Source organism: Thalia democratica, chromosome 7, assembly GCF_965202585.1.
Source record: "Thalia democratica chromosome 7, ktThaDemo2.hap1.1, whole genome shotgun sequence".
NCBI lineage: Eukaryota > Metazoa > Chordata > Thaliacea > Salpida > Salpidae > Thalia > Thalia democratica.
This window is the reverse complement of record NC_139171.1, coordinates 46,161,800-46,185,743: the sequence shown is the minus strand read 5'-3', so window position 1 is coordinate 46,185,743 and position 23,944 is coordinate 46,161,800.

Here is a 23,944-nt window from a genome sequence, read left to right as displayed (position 1 = left end):
AAATCTAACATGAAAAAAATAGTAATAGTACTGGCAATATTTGCATAAAAGGTTTAACTAACTTGAATATGTTGTCCGTAAGTTGTTTTCTTCTTAACATTTTTTATACAGAAAACTACTTCTTATTCATTTGTTGAACTTCTGTTAAAACATTCAGTAAGTAAGTATATTCGTTTTTAAAAAAACTTTATGTTCAACTTATAACAAAAAAACTTAGTTTTAGTTATCATTTTAAGTTTTTGTTGTTTGTAAGTAACACAATGAGCTTTAACTTTTTAAATGTGTTCTTCTTAACATTTTGAATGCGATTGAAACCGTGGAACACGTTTTTGAAAGTACAAAAATGGAAGTAAAAGTTCAAAACAAAAATAACAAGTGTGATTTTCAAGTACAGTTAATTATTCCAAACTACAAAGCTAACACATACTTAGCTTATTTATCTCTAAACTGTGTCAAACAAGCCTTAATAAAACGAAAAAAATGTACAAACCTTAATCTACATTGTGTCGGTGGATTAACAGTTAGTATATTTGGATAATACAGTTTACTTATGATTAATAATATCTCTGTTTTCCTGTCTTACCACTTAGTTACACTTACTATAGTTTTTTTTTTACTTTTACTTGATGAAACTCATTTTGAAAAAGAGCTAGTAATTGCTTAAACTGTTGAATAATATTTAGTATTTTAGTGTTAGGTAAAAATAACAAAGGCATTTTCTTGATTAAACAAAACTTATTTTGATTCATTCTACTTTGTGGACTTGTTTTTCAAACATTTTAAAAATTTTGAATTTAGTTTATTAAAAGAAGTAGAGCTATGTCACTTAAAAATCAAATTAAAAGTTTGAATGAAAATAATACATTCCATTACAATGAGAGGAAAACTCAACTTTGCAGTAATATATACTTACCTGACTCAATTACAGCAACTAAACTTGGATTTTGTTTTCAAAATGTATTAATCTTGTTAATAAGAATGCAACTGAAACCGTTAAAAAATTATTAAAAGTTGTACAATTCATTTATGTAAAAAACAGCGTTTTTTCAAAACAAACATTCAATTTAAGTATAACAACAATTTAACAGTACTATTGAAATATTTGTATTAAACTTAGGCTTGTTGTGTTCAACTCAAATTGTTAGTGGCTTTTTCAAATAAAAACAACTACACGTAAAAACATGATACAAAGAAAAAAACTTGTTATAATTTTTTGTATCTCGTTTTTAAACTGTACATGAGACAAATCAAAACTACTGTAATCATTCTTTTCATAAGTCTAAAGCTTACGTGCACCACCAATCAGTTATACAAGCTGCTAATGTCTACTAAACTCACACAATTTCATTCTTAATCCACTTTATGCTTATAAACGATCCAAGAACACCACATCTCACTTTAAATTTATATTTTATCGCTTTCCATTGTTAATTAAATAGTTAAGCTTGCTATGATTTCTCCACTTTTACTTTGTTTTTGATGTAACTTTTACGAAGGAAACTAGTGTGATCACTGCTCTAATCCTTAACTCATTGCTTAAGGTACTTGAATGCTTAGTGAAAATCTTTAACTAACTTGAACGAGTTTTTCGTGGTCTTTTTCTTGTTATCTCATTTAATCAAGGAACTCATTCTTATTCATGCTTATTTTGTGGACTTTTGTTCGTTTATCATTCAATAATTATTTGTTTTCTAGTTTATTAAAATAAAGTTATGCTACGTCACTGTAAAAACTAGTTATATTTTTTAATGAAAATAATAAGAATAAAACTTCACTGAATTATTAATAGAAAATGTTTTCAACTGTTAATAGCGAAAAAGTGTTAACGTTCCATAAAAAGTATTGTTCAATTACAACCAAAAACATGCATAGCTATTCAAAATTCATACATTACAATACATAAATGTAAACAACATCGATTGTTCAAAAGAAACATAATACTATCAACAAGCACACAATTGACCAAAACAAAAACAGCTTAAATAAATGATGAAAGTGTATACCTAAAACTATAATTTTCCAAAGACGACATCTATTTATTAGGTTGCTTAACTAGTCAAACATATGAAACAAACCAATTCATTAGCTGAAACATGGTACACAGGAAAAGAAGTAACATATTCTTACCATTCATTTGTGTTACTTGTTACAACTACATGTGAGACAACTTGATGACTTAAAACGACTTAAACAGTTTGTCATTAGTTATTTTTGTTATAAATGTAAAGTTATCAGGACCACCACTTAATTTAACCACTTACTAATGCCCACTAAGCAATGTTAAACAAGCTCTAACTAAACGACAAAAATGTACCAAACTTAATGTTCCGTGTGCTGGTGAAAGCCCAAAAGCAAGGTAAAAGGTCATATAGAATGTTTGTATAACACACTTTACTTAAAGTTTTACTTTTATGTTTTATTTTTTAGTCACTTTGTTGTACTTACAATTGTTTTGGTTCTCTTACATGACATTTTTAAACTACTTGTGAGGATGGAGCTAGTTGCAATTAAAAAGCATCGCTTAAGTCTCTTACGCTACATGTAATTAAACTTTTGCAAAAAGCTTTAACTAACTTGATTTTTGTGTCCATAGAATTTTCTCGTTAAGTTCTTTTTTTAAACAATACTTATTCCCACTATGCTTACTTTGTTTACTTCTTTTTGCAATATCTAACAAATATTTAGTTTATCTAAAAAAAAAAATTCTACGTCATCGTAAAAAAATGTTATATTTTTAAATGAAAATAATACATTAAATAGTAACAAAATAAGCTTAACTTTGTTTATTATTAAAAAAAATCTCATCAATAGCTTCTAGAATTTTTTATTACTATTTATTGCATGTGTTTCAAACTATATAAAACAGTTTAGAGTTGTAAAATATACATGTGTAAACAACAGTTGATGTTCAAGTCAAAATGAAAACCATTAACAAACTTGCGATCTCAGTACAACAATCATGAAGTAACACGACCAAAATCTTTTTACAAAGCTTAAAACTGTTTTATTGAACTCAAGTTGTTCACAGCTTTATTTTATTTTGTTTCAGAAAGTTATAACCAAACTTCAACTAAAACACAATTGAAAACATGCATTGCAATTTAAAACTCATAAAAAACATAAGCAAAAAACAACATCAACAAGTATACAACTTATTACAACATGAACAAAAAAGAACAATTAGAATCTTTAACTTTAAAACGCCTTCATTGTTTAGTTGATTTAACATTGCTTATAGCTTTATCAAGCATCAACATTTAAATCAAACTAAATCAATTGGTACAAAAGAAGTAACAGAATGTTACCGTTTAGTTCTATCACTTTTTTATGGTACATATCACTTATCTAAACCACATATAATACAATTTGATAGCTTAAAACGGCTTTAACATTTTTTTTTTACTATGCTTTTTTATAAATCAATGGTAATCTACCTATTTGTAAAACTAGCTTTTAATTTCTACTAAGCAGTATTAAACTACCATTAACTAAACAAAATATGTGTACAATTTTAACAACTTTGTGTTGGTAAAAGATCAAAAGTAAGAGTTAGAGCTAGTTGAATGAAACATTTTACTTCTACATAACGTTTTTTGAGCTCCTTATAATTGCTTTTGTAATTTTATCTGACCATTTTCAACTACTTTGAGAAAGGAGCTAGTTATGTTTTGAAAGTATTGTTTAAATCGTTGAACAAGTTTTATAAATCAGTTATAATTGAATGTTTCATAAAAAGCTTCAACTAACTTCAGTGTGTTGTCCGTAGGCTTTTTCTTAAAAACTTCTTTATTTGCACAAAACTTATTCTCATATACGCTTACTTTGTATACTTGTTTTTTTTTTCATTAAATAACTACTTAGTTTGTTTTTAAAAATTTGTCCTACGTCACTATAAGTAACAATTATATTTTGAAATGAAAATAAAACAGTTTGTTTTTATTTTATACTTTAAACAAACTTATTAAAAATACTTGATCATTTGAGGTTTTATTAAAAAAGTTATATTAACTATGTTTGTTGAAATTCAATTTAAAACTTAATATAAAAAACAGTTTCAAAGTTATACAACAAATAAATGTAAACAACTGTGATTGTTCAAAACAAAAAAAAGACAATCAAAAGCATACAGTTTCAGTACAACCATCATTAAATCTTTCGTTTTACAAACCCTAGACTTTTTTTTGAACTTAGTAGCTTACGGATTTTTCAAATAAAAACATCAATACATAAAAATACTAACAGCTGAAACGTTATGCAAAGGAAAAGAAGTATACAGCTTTGTAACTCAATTGAACACTATGTATGACACACTTGATGACTCAAAACTGCTGTAACTGTTTGTTTTAAGTTATGTTTTTTTAAAGTAAGATAAGTTTAAGATAAACGAAAAATGTATATGATCGGTATGAATCATTGGTCCAACATACAACAGCTCAAAAAGAAAAGCCTACGGCACGCGGTATTCCCAAGCGGTCACCCATCAAGTACTAAGACACTGCTTAACTTCCCAGATCGGACGAGATGGGGTGCGTTCAGTGTGGTATGGTCGTAGGCGTCTAGCAGCGAATTATAAAAGCGATCATAAACAAATAAGCTGTTTGAAACTTGTAGATTGTTAGCTTAAGTGTTTCTTATGTTTAGAGCCCACTTTGTTCTAACTAATAAAAATAAATTAAGCCTTTCTAGTCTTTACTTTTCACATTTTTTTCTTAGCTTCAAGCTTCATAAAACTATTCAGCTATTGATTGATATTTAGTTGTTAGAGTACACAATATCATTACAGTGTAACGACATAGCAACATTATAAGACAGAAATTAACTAGTTTTATACTACATACAAAATAACTAATTAGCTAAACTAAAAAGCATATGTAGTTTAAGACTACTTAAGTTTGTTTGTACAAGTTCTACGATAGTATAAGTGATTAAGCAATGTACAAGTTTGAGATAAGAAAATATCTTAAATTAAAAGAAAAAGACACAGCAATAAATAAAAAAAATTGGTCATGTTTTTACAAACTTAAATGCTGTTGTTACAACAGAAGTGTTCGAAACACCTGAGAATAAAATATAACTTGTTTATAATGAGCTTGGATTAACATTAATACCAAGTCAGAGATAACTAGTAATGGTTTAGCAATCTTTTTAAGATTAACCATAGCAAAAAACTTAGTCAACTGCCTACATTGTGCAGAACATTGTGATGAATCTAGTTTTTAGTACACTTAGAAGCTACTTTAAGTAGTTAAGCAGTTGTAATTAAGTTAAACATACTTTAACTTAAAACGTATACACTTCTTCGATCATACTGCTTCATTATTTGGTCAAGTCATATTTATTTTACTTGAATTGTAGTTTTGTTTCTTTGATCAGTTAACGATGCTTCAAAACATGCAGTGAAGATGTTTTAATTTGTGTTATCTAGTTTTGAAACGACGAAACAAACTTTGGAATAATAAACTTTAACTGTATTACTCTCAAAAACATTTACTTTGTTAAACACATTGCAGCCTTTTAAGTACTGATTGTACACGAAAGTTTATCTAAACATTAAGGTTCTCAAATGAGTTTCGAAAGAATATTGCTTGAATACTGTTTGATTTTTTAACTTTTTTTTGTTTAGGAACGACCCTTTTTTAATACTGCTTAAAAAAAAATCCTAACATCTTTTTTTACGTAAGACTTTTCTTCTCGTAATAAGCATTGATAAGAAACTTTTTAATAACTTCGTATTGCTTTTGGTCTTGCAAAATTTCTATGAACAGTACTGATGTTTATTTAAATGTAAATAGGTTTATCTTGCTTTGGAAAGTTACGATCAAATCTATTTGTAAAATCTGCAAAGAAAAGTCTTAGTTCAGTTTCGAGTATAACAGATAAAACGTTGTTGAAAAACTAAAACAAACAGTTTGGAAAAGTTATTTCAAATACTTTTTACTGTGTAACTACTTTCTTTTTACATAAACTTATTGGCACTTTTTAAAATAAACCTACTTGCTTTTAAACTTTTGTTTGTAACTTTTGATATGTTTGTAACTTTTTGTATGTTCAGCGCGTTTTTGAGAAGGTAAGTGACTAGTATGTGCAAGAACAAACTTAAAACTTAAGTAGTTAAATTGAATTAGATGGTGTAATTAAATTTTCTAGTTCTACCCATTTTATTATGAGTAAATTTAAGGTAATGATAACTAGTAAAATCACACAAAACGAATACTTGTGCATTTTTCGGTTTTGTTTTACAAATCAGCATAGTTTAAAATGTAATCAAGTTAAACATACTTCATGGGTTTTACGGTTAACAAAGCTGGCTGGAAATAAAATAATAAAACTTTGCTTGAGCTTGAGATGAAAAAAAACACTTGTCCTTGTCTAAAACTTTACTAATTTAAGCTTGCAGCTTAAGAAAACTAAGCCGGATTTAATCTTAAAACATTCAACTCAGAGAGTCAATTTGATTTAAAACAAAAGTTAATTCTTCATGTTAGTTTACTTTGAGGTTCATCTACTTTAATCTTGTTATATCTTCTATCTATATTTGCTCTTTTGTAACACAAAAATATGTATATTTCAAAAAATTTAAGTTCTTTTTAACTCACCACAAACATTTTAATAGTACAAGATACTCTCTCACACTTACTTTTTTTATTTTCTCACATCATTTTAACCAAATCTACAGGTTTTAAATGGATTTTTTTACAATAGTTTGCTATTTGATAACAGAAATCTACACCAACCAATTTGTATACAATTTAGATGTATTCAATTTGTTCAATATTTACGACAATAAAAGTGCTAGAGAGCAACGTAAAAATAAAAATTATCTCTCAGGAGTGCAAAACTAAGTATAAACGATTACTTAAAGCTAAAGAAACAAGGTCTTAAAAGCTGAATGATCGAAAGAAAAGCGAATTTTTTCGCACAAATGTTTACGTTTCTGTAGATTTGCAGATACGTACCAAGCTACGTGCCTGATATAGATCAAGAGGACAGAGCAATAGTATCAACTTAAGTTCTATAGTATTCATAAAAGAAAACTATGTTGTACAGTACTAAATTATTTTATTGATTAACTGAATAATAAAAACTTAAGTTTTATTGAGTGTGAATTGTTTAAACTCGTACAAAAGTAGATTTAATTGGACATAAATCAGTTACCATTATAAAAAATAGTTCCGATACTAAAAACTTAAATGTGCTTTATCTAAAGTCTGACTTAGTTTTACAAGCCATAAAATCCTTTTACAAGTAACAGGCCAATTTTATTTTACCTGTGATTCGTAACTATTTAAAATTTCCGTATTAATCAATAAAGAAAACCTTCATTAGACTAAAAAAACGATAAAACAAGTAATAATAACAATTTTATTTTCAAAAACTCTAAATTAAAGAACCATGCTTTTCATCACTAAATTTATTATTTAGTGGTTTTTATGAAGAATAAAAACTACAATTTTAATTTGAGTTCCTTTCGTATTAAATTTTTTTAAGTTTTCAAAAGTTAGTTTAATGTGTGTTTTTTTGTTATTAAAGTTTTTAACTTGTACAACAATATACTAATTCAAATTTGAAAATTGATTGGGAATTGATCCGGGTGGTAATTAAGCGGTAGGGAATTGTGAGGGTGGGAAATGTCAGTATACACCTTTAAATACGAAGTCTCTATTTAACAATATAACTTTATAAGAAGGTGGAAAATCAATAACTTTTATGTAAGAACTAACTGTAAATTAAATAATAGTTAAACTTGTTATGTTAGCGTTAACCTATATTTGTAGTTAGTATCACATAAAAACAAACAAATTTTTACAAAGTTAGGTTTTAAATTGTTACTAAAATATATTTTGAAGTGTGCTGATTATTTACAAACTAGTACAGTTGAATCAATAAAAAAATATTAACTCAATAAATCTACGGTACCCCGTTAAACATTTTTATGTTATAATGTAAAACAATAGTGTTTTAAAGACATTTTTTAAATATAGGTTTTGAAAAAATTAGTATTTAAACTTCAAGTTATGTAGTTTTTGAAAACTAAAACTGTCTATAGTTTAGAAAAGTTAAGCACGAAAAATAAAATTTAAGTAAATAAAGTCCTTTTGTTAAGTTTTTTGATGCTAACTCATCTTTAATTTTAATAATGTCTGTTGTAACGGTATACTAACAACTCCCACCCGCGATCATCTTCGACCGCACAATTCCCACCCAATTTTTTTTTTGTCATTTGTTTAAACTTATTTGCTTATTTTTTATTTTTTCTATATAATGTTTTATAGTGACTTTTACCCCTAAGCCTAACCCTTACCCTTGGTCGGTAAGCGGTTTTCGGATTTAATCGGGTGAGAATTATGCGCATTTAAGTCGGACCTAATATCAAGTAATTTACCTATTATTAAGTATTATCTGTAGAAATTATTTTGTTTTAATGAAAACATGTACACACCTACTTTACTCTATGCTTCTATTCTTTCATTACAGTAATTATTTTTTTACAGAACCCAGTTGAAGTGTGTTGATTCGTTAACACACAGAAACATATGTTGGTACAATAAAGGAAGATTACTGTACAATTTGTTTTTATTTATACTCCAGTGAAGTTATTTCTTTTGTTAGCAAACGATTAAACCTATATTTTTGAACAGTTATAGTATATAAAAAGTTAAAGAAAATTGTTGGTTAACTTTTAGATTTTTGATAAAAGAAATATTGAAAATAGTATCAAAGATATTGTATTGAACGTTACAAAATTAAAAAAAAAATCAAACAAGCTAATTGTCGAAGGTAAAAAAGATCAAGTTTGAAAATAGCACCAACACTAGATTTAATAAAGAACGCAGTTCAAATATTGTGGTGTACGACTCGATAACCGAAAGGTTCCTTTGTACACCAGGTCCTTAGACCAAACTTTTTGAGCGCTTTTTTTATCGTTCAATAAAACAATTATTACTTAAATATTTAGTAAATTATTATTTATTTAATAACTTTTATTCTACTAACTTTTACAGATCTATAGTGTAACAAAGCTAAAAAAACTACATAACAAAAATTAATTAATTTTTTTTTTAATTCTTAAACAATTTTAATTTCTAATTTCAAACTTTTTATTTGGTTTAAAAAAGTTTTTATAAGTTTTTTATTAAATTTATTTATTATAAGGTCTCAATTTTATAGGTTGTTTGACAAATTTAGTTTCATTAGTTTACAAATACTGAACTATATATATTTTATTTGATTTACTTGTTTATTCTGTGTATCGAAAGCTAAATCTGACTACAATTTGCTTTCTATTTTTTATTTGTTAAAAAAGAATTATGCACACTTTAGAATAAAATTTTTGTATATTAAATTAAAAATTGGATTTTTTAAATGAATAATTTTTTTTAATGAATTATTTTACACCTTTAATTTTCTTAGTTTGCAACTAGTGAACTAATAAATAGATTTTGCAATGCGTGTTAATTTTTTCTATTCGAAGAAAAGTCTGTCTTTTATTTTTTATTTGTATTGAGAACTTTATTGATTCTTTGAGAAATTTTACATGTTTAAGATGAATATTTTTTGTTATTAGATTTTATTACCTTTAGTTTGTTTTGCTTTTTTTTTGTTAAACCTGACTAAACTTTATTTTTTATTTTGTCATTTATCTGTTTTATAATATTTTTTTATTTATAAGTTATTAAGAACTTTGGTAATTTTCCTAGTTACTTAAAAATTTTTTTATTTCAATATAAAAGTTGTTGTTTATTTATAATTCAATAAATAATAGTTTTGTGTTAGTAAGTTAATATTTGTGCAAATACAGATACTATAATCGACTTTCATTTGAGCAGACTATATTTAATTTAAAATGCTACGTTCTGAAATAAATAAGTGTTTTTTTAACAATTACTTAGACAATTTTTAAATAAAATTATTTCAATTGAAATATTTACAACGTACATTATATAGCTTAAAACATAAGGATTTAAGTTTGCGCACAACCTTACAAAAATACCACGCTACTCTACTGATGTACAGGATCAACTATCCCAATTATAATGTTTAAAAAACAGATACGGATCCGGTTTCGGCCGGATTTTTATTTTGTTGGTCCGGTAGATGTTATCCAAAAACAGATCAGGATCTACAAGTTCTTTAAATAAAGTAAGAGCCATAATATTTTATTTACGTACTCTAAAAAGATATAAATAAACTAAAGTTCACATTTTCAATACTTTTAAAAAATTTATTTGATTTACATTGTAGGTTTACAAACGTTTATTTTGTGTTTTCCATTTCTATCAAACTAAATGGGAAAACAATGGCAGCGTTTTGTACATAACAGGCGATATTTATTTAGCATATAATTTTGCGGGAGGTTTATTTAAGTAAGTAAAATTCAAAGAAATTTCTACTAATAGAATCAAAAAGAAAACCAAGTTTAGCTTTTAACTTAAAGTTTATTAAAACAGAAAGTTTTTTAAGCATTAAAAACTGTACAAAATAAATATCAGCAAAAAATAAAACCGACAAAACTTTTTTAACTTTTAAGATAATTAATTAAAGCAAAAACTTAACCATGATCATTTATTTGTTTATAACTTATAATTAACCACTTTTTATTGATATGAAAGTGATCCGATCTTTTTTCACAAACATCCCGTTGCGGCCAGATCATAATTTTAAAAAGCTTATCCGGATCCAGTTCAGGCCACGTTTTAGTTTTAAAAATTAACTCGGATCTGGATATACGAAGCTTCAATAAGCTTTGGTTTTCTACCATTCATCTTTATGTAAATACAAGTTTAAAGAATTTCTATTGTTTTAGCTTTAAGTTAAAGCAATAAATATTAAGCACAAAAATTTGAAGTAATATATTTATATACTATAATTAGTATGATAAGATAGTTTAAAAATAAATTTATTATCTTTATAAAAAAAACGAAAAAGTCTATATCAATGTATTCGATTCTTCAAATATCATCGTAATTAAAAGTATTTCTTTAACGTCATGGTTTTTTCTATTAGTATAGTGCTTAGCCTCATAGTGTTAAGTAAAGTAGATAGTTTTCTTACTTAAAAAACATTAACAGTTTATTACTTACTATCATAATGACAGTTGATATATTTTTATACTCAAACTTATATTTTTCAATTAGATAATGTAACTTATACCTAAAATATTGTATAAAGTTTTACTAAAAAAAATTAAAATGTTTATTTCATTCATTTTTAAGCAAAAACATTGACTGTAATGTTTAATTTAAAATATTTAAAAAGCGATTAAGTAAAATGATGATTGAAAACGTAAGAAGTTTTAATTGATTCTACCACTAATAAGTTAAACGAACAGTTTAGTTAGTACATAATGTATTATGGTATTTGTTCCTAGACTGAAAAGAACTTCTTCAAAAGCTATCTAAAAGATCGCTTACACATAGCACAAAAATAAGAATTTTCAAACAGCTTTTCTCCACACTTTTCATGGTATTTATGACCACATGGTAGTACCATTATTACTTGACAAGTTGTACGAGACAACAAGCAAATACAGCAACTATCATCGTCATTTAAAGTATCTTCTTCAGTATAAACTACCTTAGTAAAGCTTTCAACAACTTTTGGATGTAGACCTCCTTTAATTAACCTCAAGTGCAGTAAGTTGTTTTCTTTTTTTTCTTCTATGAAAATAATTTGGTTTATAACCATATCTTTGAGTTTTTTAAACACATAACACTTAGTTATCTCCTCAAAGCTTATATGTTTTCTTCTATATCCTATATCAACTAAACTTTCAGCAGCTTTTATGCTTTTATCAAATCTTGCTTTATACGATTGATACTTTATAACAAGATCTTCTGACCCTTTAATGTAGTTTTCAAGATCATGAATCAGTAAATTTTTGTTTTCCATGTTACTTTGACTTTCATCCTCGACTATTTGTGAGAAAAATCGCTCGATGCTGTTTTCCATATCAGAAATAGCAGAAAACAAAGTTTTGTACTCATTAAGCAAGTTAAACAGCTCTAGAACTTCTCCTGGAGTTTTTATTACCTCTTTGCTTGTCATTTACAGCTGTTTGTCATTAAATAAAAGAACTGATTGAAGTGACGTGCTTAATTAAATATATTAAGCTAGAAGAATTTTTTTGTTTTAAGTATTTAATTACTTCGTAAGATAAACAAGTTAAGTTATAATAAATACTTTATTTTTTAATAACAATCACAGTTTAAAAATCTTTTCGTAGTGAAACTCAATAGCTGTCTGAATTGTTTAATAAATACTTTTTCAATAACTTATAATGTATGTAAAATTTGTGTCAAACAGTTAGATAGTAAATAAATTTCGTTATTTGTTTGTAACAATGCACTTAACATTATACTTTTTAAAAGACGAGCAACTAACTACACCAGTATAATCGTACTTATTAACAACTTTGCACAGTATGTCATAATAATAAAATAATATGCCTACTAGATCAGAAGCAGTCTGTTATTTTAAGTAAAAAGAAACTTTTTTTGTGATTAAAGTATAACTACTGATTTAAATAAGTATGAAATACTTCGGAATAAAAAAAAAAAAGTTTTAACTGCATTTTAAACTATTAAAAAATCAACTTTTTTTTAAGCAGCTACACTTCTCACAGTTTTAAACTTTAAGAAACATTAGTCTAAGTGATATTTAGAAACAATTTTTTTAAGTAAATTTTAATTTTAATATTGCTTTATTGTTGCTTGATTCTGTTAAACTTTTTTTTAGCTATTTAAACAATCACTAGTGTACAGACTTTTATTTTTATGTCTTTTAAACTGAAAATGTATGCTTGAAAAAATTATTGCAATATCCACACGAAAATAGTTGTTACTAAAAAAATTTAAGAAAAAAAGTTATTTTTTTTATATAACCAAAATTTTGAAAAAAATAAATTAAGTGAATAATTTTATTAACAACATTTATAAAAAAACTATTTAAACCAAAAATTATGCTAGTCAAAATTACAAAAGTTACGTAGTTATGCGCAAACATTGAGTAAGAATACTAAAGTATAAATAGTACTTTTAACCTAAAAAACTTTTAAAAACAACGTACTTTTTGCTTATATAAGGAGCATAAGTATAAAGCGACTTTAATAAGCATAAGTAAATACTTTTTATTAAGGTTAAAAACAATTCTATTAATAAAAAGCTAATTGATTTTATATTTTTTAAATTTACAATCCATGTTATCAATGTAGTTTTAACTAACTAGGTGCAACACTATGACAATAAAAAAACGAAACGCTATATTTTTAGTATTATAAAGTGAAACTATATTTTTTAAAAAAGCTTTTAATTACTAATCTGTTAAGAAAGTACACTAAAACATTAATGTAAGGCATATTTATGAAATAAAATATAATAATAAAAATAAAATAATTTACGTTGTAATACCTTAAGTCTCCTAACATTTCAAAACTTCTCGATAAGTTTAAAAGCAGGAGTTTGCAAACCGAGGCCCGTCTAGCAGAAACATATGTCTTGTCCACATCTCGTCTTTTGTATATGTTTTTTTAATAAACTTGATTATTTTCATTTTGGTAATAAACGTTTAGAAGTATCATGCTATTTTGGATGTGAGTAAGGTAAGCGACTGTGCTGATTTAAAGATTACTTCATTCAATTTAGTTTATGGTTTTTCAACATTATAGTTTATTGAACTACAAAAATAAAAAGACGCTTAAAATACTTGGTCGTAGGACCTGTTGCACGAATAACTTTTCGGTTATCGAGTCGCACACCTATTGGATACCTTTTAACGTCTTGTTCAGGACAGAATATGATTTATATCTTAATTTAAATTAAGAAAGCACGACCGCCCGCAGAATGTATTTTTGTTACATCTTTTTAGTTACCTCTAAATAGAAAAAAAATGCTTTTCTACAGCTATGTTTTTTTTTAGTATCAGTAAAATTAAAACTAAAACACAAAATTTATTGAAAAATTGGCCAACTAATAAACGAAGTGATAACATTTTTGACTTATAAACATTAAATTTAGTTGCAATATATGAAAAAAAGTTTCACTTGTACTCAATGTAATAAATTAATTTTAAAATTTCAAAGGATTAGACTGAGACCCGGGTTATCGTCTACCGAAAGCTTGTTGTTTAATTATCGAACCTTTATGTTAAGACCGAAGTAAAGTTTGCGGCAAATTCGAAACTGACACTAGTTTTAAAATAGTAAAAACTGAAACTGCAATGCGGCATAAGATAATACATATTTTCTCAAATTTACCCATATCCAACAAACGCCTGCCGACCAATTTATTTATTATAATATGACGAGTAGGGAGTTGGACTTTGGACAGCTAGATTTAATAGAATTCTGTTTATAAAAATCCTGTTGCATTGTTTTATTTATTTGTTGTTGTTTTTGTTATATTTCAGAATAAAATTATATACTTTAAATAACTGTCTGTCACAAAAAAAAAATAAAAACAGAAAAAAAACAACTGTTTTTTGTAGATTTATCAAAATTAATTAAACGTTTAAAAATAATGTATCCACGAAATCGTGTATGTAAAATACTATTTTGATAACAATAAAGTCTTTATTTTAGAGCTGTCAATGTCTATCTATTTAAATACACTTGTGTTATTATCACCAAAATAAAAACTTAAATACAACAAACAAACTGCAATATCTATTTACCACAACAACAAAAGATATTTTTAAATAAAAACCATTTGGTATACATTTGTATTCCTTTTTAGACAAAAGTAAGTTATTTAAAACAAAATGAAAAATACTGCCGTACTTTTGTTAATAAAACAAAAAATAAAAAATCCATACTGAAATTGAAAAACATGTGAAAAAGAGGAAAATCGACTTTCTCTGCATTTCAGTTATCATGTAAAAAATTTTAATTAAAAATACCAAAGTATAAAATACTTTGACAAAAACACCAGCTGTGAGTTTTTGTTTTCAAAAATTTAAGTGTTTAAAAAGATTTTATAAGTATTACACACTAACTGAATATATTCTAAAATAACAAACATCTTAAAAAGAAAGTTTATATTAACTGTTCAGTTTTACATAACTTATTAAATCTACCTGCAAAAGGTTTTATCTAAATGTATTTTAACTTTATTGAAAGATATCTAGCACACTTAAAATAATATTAAAATTGTGTAAATCTAGAGATGTAAATTAGCTTGAAAGGTTTTACTATATCAATTAAATATTTTTTTTAATGTTTAAAAAAACTTTAAATTTTATTAAGTAATAATCATATTACTTGTTTTAACAACTAAATAAACAAACAAGAAATTTTGATAACTAATTTGTAACTTCTGAACCAGATCTTAGACTCCAATTTTAGCTTGCGAGAGTTGGTCAGAGGAACGAACTTGATTAATTTTGACGAGGGCTTCTGTTCTTTGACCAAATTTGTTTTGTCCTTTTATGTACCTTTATAAGCTACTATCATGTTATGCATTGATCGGTTTTGTAGAAGGTTGTTTGAACTTAACCTTGGAGTTAAACTTGTTTTCAACAATAAGCTTTTGATAACTTTTTTCTTCTAATGTTTCGCATTTTATATTTCGCAGTCAAAACAGCTGGGCCTCTTTTTTGTACGGAAAGTGAAATCGGGCTGGTTTGAACTTAGGTCGTTTGTATACTTCTATATCTGCTTGTTCAGCTTGTGCTGTTCTATGACGAAACGACGTTTTGTGTAAGCCCTTTCCCGGTCTTCTTGCTCAAAACTTTAACTTCTTCATGGTAACTATAGATTTTGTAAACCAGCTGTTTTTTTCATTGTAGTAGAAGTTTTTAATTTCTTCCATGTTTTGCTTCTGTTGGTGTTGTTCCTCGGATTTTGAGTTCTTTGAGACCGACCTCTTTTGGGTGGTGTTCGCGCACGGCTTGAAAATTTCCGCGTCTGAAAGGAATCGGCTCTGCTTCGTCTTGATCGCAATCGTAATCTTGTATGCACAGCTGCGACACCTCCGCCTACTCCCTTTCCTTCAACATTCGCATCTTTTTCATGCTTGCCTTAGACTAGGGCTTTAAAAATTCGTCCAGACTTGACTTTTTCTTCTTCAATGTTTCCCGTGGCTTCATCGTTTTGAAGAACTGAAGGGAGCGTAACCTCCCACTCGCACCTTCTCTCAATCTCTTTAAAGACTTTCTCTTCGTTCGCGCAGACGACGATTGAGGAATCGAAGTTCTTTCGAGAAAATTTAAGTATCAACTTTTTGTGATCTGAAGGTTCTCTAAAGGTAGCTCTTCCTCTTTAGAAACTCTTATAGATACGCCGATCGACCCAATTGTCTTGTTCATTCGTTTCATGGCTTGATCCAGAAAATCCAAAGACTTTTGACCAGTAGATTTATTAATTTTTGTAGATTGTAATTCAATGCAGATTTAAAACACAAAGTATTCTTTGTTTTTATGTTTTTTATTTCAAAACATCTTTTGGATATTAATTTGGCCAAAACGTCATACAAATGAATTATATGTTTAGTTACAATTTTAAACAATAAATTAGCTTCTGCATAATTTTTTGATACAAACATAAATAATGGAAATATAAAGTAGTTGTGAATATTTGAAAAAACAGTTTTTTATCTATTTTCCTGCACAAATAACCATTTATTAGTTAATTAAAAAGTTTCTGATTTGTTTCGATACAAACTTACGAAAGGTTTAGCTAGCAAACTTTACAAACCAAAAAATATTAAATAATCTTACAACAGATGTTCTTGTGCTAAAACTTTATTTCAACTAACGGCGTTTCACTGCTCTCAAATAAATTTAAGAACAGATCTACGGAGTCTATAAAATGTTAACACACATTAGAAAAAAAGCAGAAAAAAGCATGTATAATTATGTATAGTATTTATCTAGGTAGTAACTATAAATGGACTTTATGGTTTAAAAACAAAGTTTGGGATAAAAGCATAAAATTATAAAATTGTCTACAAAAAAAACAAATTTAATAAAAGTAGCCACTAACCTCAAAAAGCTCTAAGAATAGGCAGGTTTTAAAAATGAAAATTAAATTGAGTTGTGCAGAAATGTTACGTCATAATAATTTTAACAAATTGTTCAATAATTTATACAGCTTAAAAACATGAAGTATTAAACTTGCAAGTATATGTGAGTTTTGTGAAATAAATTAGTACATAAATAGACAGAGTTATTTAAAGTAGAATCGTCGGTTATGGGGACAGATATTCGATAAATCTTGCCGCTTATTCAGAAGTAGGTCTTTATCTTCTGCTGCAATTACTGCTCTTTCTGTATTGCAAGTTGGGCAAATTCTACTTACTCCGTTGGATGCATGTTTGATCTTTGAAACAATACTCCACTCCATGTTTGGCCTTTTACCGTACCTGTGAAAAAAGCTCCAGACATAATCCGATAAACGCGTGCTTTGTTTTTTATTTATATTTTTAAAAGTATGTTTATGATTAGCATATCTATCCTTGAAACTACCTGCTGTACTTCCGATATAAATTTTATCTGGGCCCTTACTTTCAACTTTAACTTTATAAATTACATTTTTAATTAAACAATTACCTTTTAATGGGCAGTTATCTTTGTTTAGTTTACGGCAATTACATGTTTTAGGCATATTACTTAACTTAATACTATTAGGGTTAGTTGGTTTTGAATATTTATTTATAGTTTTATTGTTATGCATTTTACTTATACTTTTAGCACTATTATCACTTACTTGTTCTAAGTTTTCTTTTATCACTTTAGAAATACTTCTAGTTATACGTTGATTATTATAATCTACACTATTGTTAGTACTATTGATATGGATATTTTCATTATCACTAATATTAAAGTTATCATTATAGCTTATATCTTTAATGTTTAAAGTTTTAATATGTTTTACATTATTGTTACTATAATTATAATTTTTACTATTAGGATTATCATTATTATTACTGTTATTAAAATTATTATTATTATTATTATTACTGTTATTATTAATTTGATTAGTATAATTAGAAATATTGTTCATATCTACGTTATTACTAACTTTATTACTAGAGTTATTATTTGTGTTAGCTTTGATATGTCTATTTTTAAAATTTGAAATTACTGTTTTGTTGTGCGATTGTATTAAAGTTTTAACATTACTCATGCAACTATAAGAAATTTTAACTGTCTTTCTATTAAAAATTTTGTTATAAAAGTGGCTATAGGGGAAGTGTTTATCGACTAGCTTTAAAAATTCTTTACCTAAGTTTATATTAACTGAAGAGCAATATGGAGGATTATACCACATTATATGTCGGTTACGCGGTTTTTTGCGTTTTTTATCTACATCTAATTTTTCATACTTTAATTTACATTTAAAACCTCGATTTTTTAATTCATTTACGTACGGTGCTTTTATTTCGTTAAATATCTTTTCATTCGAAGAGAGGGTGCTTAGACGTTTTTGTGTCATTACCGGGAGGCATTTTTTTACATGATAAGGGTGGTCAGAATTAATATTGATAAAGTTTAATAAAGAATTCGGTTTACGGTACGGACGGTAAGTATTATTAGATAAATTTAGAGTAACATCTAAAAAATTCGTTATTTGCGCTCCTATTTCTAAAGTTATTTTAAAACCGATATCAGACATTAATCTAAACGTTGACTTTTTAATTTTTTCGTAAACAAGAGGTTTTGAAAGATCAATAACACCGAGTCCATCATCTCTATAATCTTAGAATATATAATATAATCTTCTATAATCTTTTAAATAATCTTAGATATAAAACACAGTCTAAGTCTGTTTAAGATAATATAAAAGCTTTTATAACGTAGTTAGAAATAAAAACTTTACTTAAAATTTCTAAAAATTGGTTTTTATATTATATTTTGGTTTTATTGTTTGGCTTTTTATTTGGTTTTTGAATAAACATCAAGAACTTAGCTGTACAGTTTTATTAGCTTGGATAACTTAAAATTGTACAACTGATAGCTAAGTTAGAACACAGAATTAGAGTAGTAAGTCAACTATTAAACTTTTCTAACGACACAACAATTTTTCGAGGTTAATTTTTTTTTTTTACTTTTGAAAAACTTATACACCTGAAAATCACTAATAACAAATTTAGACAATTATTAAGTTTAATTGCTGAACGGATTGTCAAACTACGGTTCTTAGAATTTATTGATTGCTCTGTTTAATCTGTTATAACCATGTGTTTAAATTACAAATTTTTACTAAAACAGCATAAGCAGTATTTCAAACTTTATCCGTCTGACAAACTTTAACTCATAAAAAAAAATAGTTCGGTACAAACAGGAACCATTAAACTGTTGATTTTTTTTACCGTTAATAAATACTATTTCATTTCCAACAAATTAAAACTAACGGGTATTGTTTCTATTTAATAGAATGCTTAAACTTGATAAGTTTAGAAACAAGCAAACACGTCACTTCAATGTTTCATTATATATCATTCTTTTCGTAGACCCAGGTTCTTGGCCCAAAATTTCTTTCAGCATTTTTGTTTTTAAATAAAATTAGTTATTTATTGTAATAATCGATAAATGCTTCAAAACGAAGAAGAAGAAAGTAAATTTACTTAATAATGGTTAATCAGATGAACGAATTTATTTAATAAAAGTAAACATACAATTTTAATTAATACCTTTTAAATTTAAACAGTTGTCCTAGTTTCTTTTATTAAAATTTTAAACGGTTAGAAGAGATAAAAATATTATCCTAACTTAATTGACAAGTTTAAAAAAAAAACTAATTCAAAATAAAACCGTAAATAACTTAACTTAGTTATTCTGATAATATCTTTATTTCAATTGGTTGAATTAAATTTCAATATTTGCAAAAAACTTCAAAATTGTCTAGATTTTTTAACGCATGTCTGTCAAATTTATAGTCATTAACGTTTTAGTAAAAATAAAAGCATAATACTATAAGTTAAGTTTGTAAAATAAATTTTTGAAAGAATAAATATACTATAAGTTAATGTAAACAAATAATTTAAAATTTTAAAGCTTATAATCTTTACAAATCTCTGCATAATTATTTTCGTTGTTAATATAGATACTCAGCCAGTTTACAAGTAGTTTATAGAATAGTAGTTTATGTCTCCGCACAAAAAACTAAATACATATTGAAATTACTTGCATCATGGTTGCCACATACCAAGTTGAGAAAAATTTCCTGACTTTTCCTGTTTTTATACTAAAATTTTCCTGACGTTTCTAAATCAAACTCTTAATTTAAAATTATTCTAGTATACATAAATAATACTTGAAACTATATAAAGCTTTCAATCTAATTTTAATACAGGTTTAAACAACAGTTTTTTTCGCTGAATTCCATCATCAAACTACCATTACACTACTTGAACCATCTGTGTATGATTGATGTACTTGCAATAAACAGCTCTATCAGTAAAATACTTGTAATATTACCCTACAAACACAGCTTGTCTGAAAAAAGACATAATTTTTTAGCATTTCCTAACATAAATGTAAATAAATAAACGAAACGACATATAAGGAACTTTTAATCACACACTGTTTTTTTTTTTATTATATGTACTAAAAACTTTTTTCTCCGTTTGTTTATTAGCACTTCAACCTATTCATCTAATGAATATATGGTTTCCTTCATCTGGTCCCCTCTCTCCGATAACTTGTTTCAAAAATTTAAACAACTCTGAAAAAACTATATAGAGGTAAAGTTTACACATCAACTTGTTACATAAAATACTAAACGAACTACTTAATTACAAAGAACTCAATTATTTATATAAACAAAAAACACTTTGGTTCCAAAAATATGCTTGTTAAACTTTTGTGTATATATCACAGTTTCACTATGGAAGTGTCCTTGCAACAGATCATCAGTACTAAAAAACTTATAAAAACTGCTTGTAGAGTTTCAAAGTAGGGTAGTTGTTCAATATGTTAATAGAAAAGTTTAGCAGTTTAACAAATAATATTTTATTAACTTATACCAGATGAAGGCATTGAAAATTAAATAATTTTGTAAATTTCTAGGAAAATTTTGCAATTTTAGTCTGACTTTAAAGGAATTTTAATAATTATTTTACCATTTGAAGGCTTTGGAATTTTGTATATTCAAACTGACAAATCTGACTATTTTTTAAACTTTGTCAAATTTCCTTAATTTCTTTTTAAAAACCCCCATTTTCTCCTGACTTTTGTCATTTTTTAAAGTTTTTCCTGACCTTGTGGCAACCCTGCTTGCTGTTGTTACGAAATTTCATCATAAATGTGAAATTATTTTATTAAGTATTTTTACGTTTTCCAAATTTCTGTAAATATTTTAATTTAATGTAAAATGTTAATTATCATATTCCAACACGAGCGTTACTTTGGCTCGAATAGCGTTTTTCGTATATATAATTTTTTAACCGAACTTTAAAACCTATTATTTTTAATTTATTTAATGCTAACTTGGAACTTTTTTTTATTCTAAAGAACGTTCTTTTGCTTATCTTTTCACAATAATTTTCATCGAATTGAGGATTTACTTTTGTAGTAGGGCCATTTTTAACAGACTTATATAATTAAGTTTTATAACGTTATTATATTTTTTCCCAACTTATTATCATTTTTCAAATATATAACCCATTTAAGTTTTACCTAAATTTTTAGCATTTGTTCAAGAAATCCCTCAAATTACGTAAATACAAAAGTTAGGTAAAACTTGTTTGGGTCATATATTTAAAAATAATAATAAGTTGGGAAAAAATATAATAACGTTATAAAACTTAATTATATAAGCCTGTTAAAAATAACTTGTTAAAAAAATAATTTACTTTTGCTATAAAACCATGTAACAAAAAAAACCAAAACCGTGCAAATTTTGAACTTTTCTGAAAAATTTATTTAAGCATATGTTATAAAAAAAAATAGAAAAAAAAAAAATAACGTCTTAAAACTCAATTAAATATGTATGTATAATAAAAAAAAATAATTTGGAAAAAAACGTTGTAAAGTGAAAAAATGCAAAAAACATTAAATTTTTAAAGGGGCCCCACTACAAAATTAAAACCGCATTTCGATAAAAATTATTGTGAAAAGATAAGAAAAGAACGTTCTTTAGAATGAAAAAAAAAAATCAAGTTCGCATTAAAGAAACTGAAAATAATAGGTTTTAAAAGTTTGGTTAAAAAAAAAATACAAAAATAGCCATTCAAGCCAAGTTCACGCTCGTTATTCCAACTTTGGCTTTTACAAACTTTTAAATGTTTTTAACAATATAAGTAAGACATGATAGATTATTATCAAACCTAAAACTAAAGTTTTGTTCAGTATATATTAAAATCAGCTGTTTTATTTAGTATTTCAGCTAGCGTTCTACCGGATTCACATATTTCGATCCGGCCGGATCCGGATCTAAAAAGACAATATCCTGCCACATCCGGATAATGGATTCAATATATCACTAGTTTAAATTCTTATTTCCAACCATTCACACAAATTCGCATATGCCGTGCACTTTCGCATTTTTGATCGGAGGACATGCGAATACGCGGCAGATAAATGTACTTCATTAACTAAAAAAATTTTTAGGTAACATAAAAACTACAAAGTAAAAGAGTCTTTGTTCCGTGACTTTTATTCTATTTAATTAATACTATCCCACTGAAAGTCTTTGTAGTTTATGATGATAAACTATTTTAACACCTTTTTTTATAACGTGAATAAGTATTTTGCCCTAGAGAGTTTTAAGATTCATGAAAATAAAATAACATTTTATCGTTTTTTTTCACCAATTAAAAGCTTTTAATTTTTTTTTCAATCTGACCTTTTGAACGCTCTAATATAACTTTAAAAAAAAAATTTTTCAACTTAAACACAATTTTAAAATAAATCTAAAAAAGGTATATTTTGTAGATGATTGTAATAAATTTATTTTAAAAACAAATTTTACACAAGAATCATGTTTGATTTGCCAGCAGCAATCACTTAACATGCAAAAATAAAATATTTGAACATTTATAAGCACAAGGTTACAATAATTTAAAACTAACAAGTTGAACACAAGATTGAACTTTTTTTTAAATAAGCAACAATATACAAAAACTATCATGCATTTACAATTTATAATTTTCTATTTATATTATAGACTATAAAAAACAAAATTACTTGACATCAGTAATATCACCATTAACAAACGTTAATTAGCTAAAATTTTATTTTTAAATACTTATTCAAACACTGAAAACAAACATTTTACCTTGATTAACAACGTTTTCGGAAAACACTAAAAACTAGTTAAATATTGCAATTTATTTTGATAAAGTTTTTGCACAAATTACTTCAGAAAATCAAACTGCTATCTTAAAATTAGTGCAGACGAAGAATAAGTTAATACTTTTTTGAAATACATAGAATATGGAACTAAATTTTTCTATTAAGAAAAATTGTTCTATTTAGGTTTTAGATCATAATATATATAGAGGTTAATTTTTTTGTTTAAAACTACTAAAAAATATTTAATACTTAAATAAAACACAAAAATAAATTTAATTATTAACAATTTTAGTTACAAGTTTCCAATTTACATAATTACTAACTGTCATATATTGATAGTTTAAGTAACTTTATAACTTAAATGTTAGAAACTAAACTTGAAAAATACTAGTTAACATTTTAAAAACTTTACTTTTAATTACAGTAAAAGCAGTTGTTTTATGATTATACATTTTAACAACCAAAAAAATCAGACGATAATATTAAACTCAAGTTATTTCAGGCAAAACTAGTTTAAACTTTTAGCAAGACAACACGTTTTATGCAAGGAAAAAAAAAACAAATAAATTACATGCTTTTTTACTGTTTTAGAAACATTTTTGCCGCACAAATCGTGAGGCTTACTATTTTAAGAAAAGATACACATAATCTTAGAAATGAACAAATCTTTATTTAAGTCAAACACTTAAAGTGTTTAAACTTGTCTAATATATTA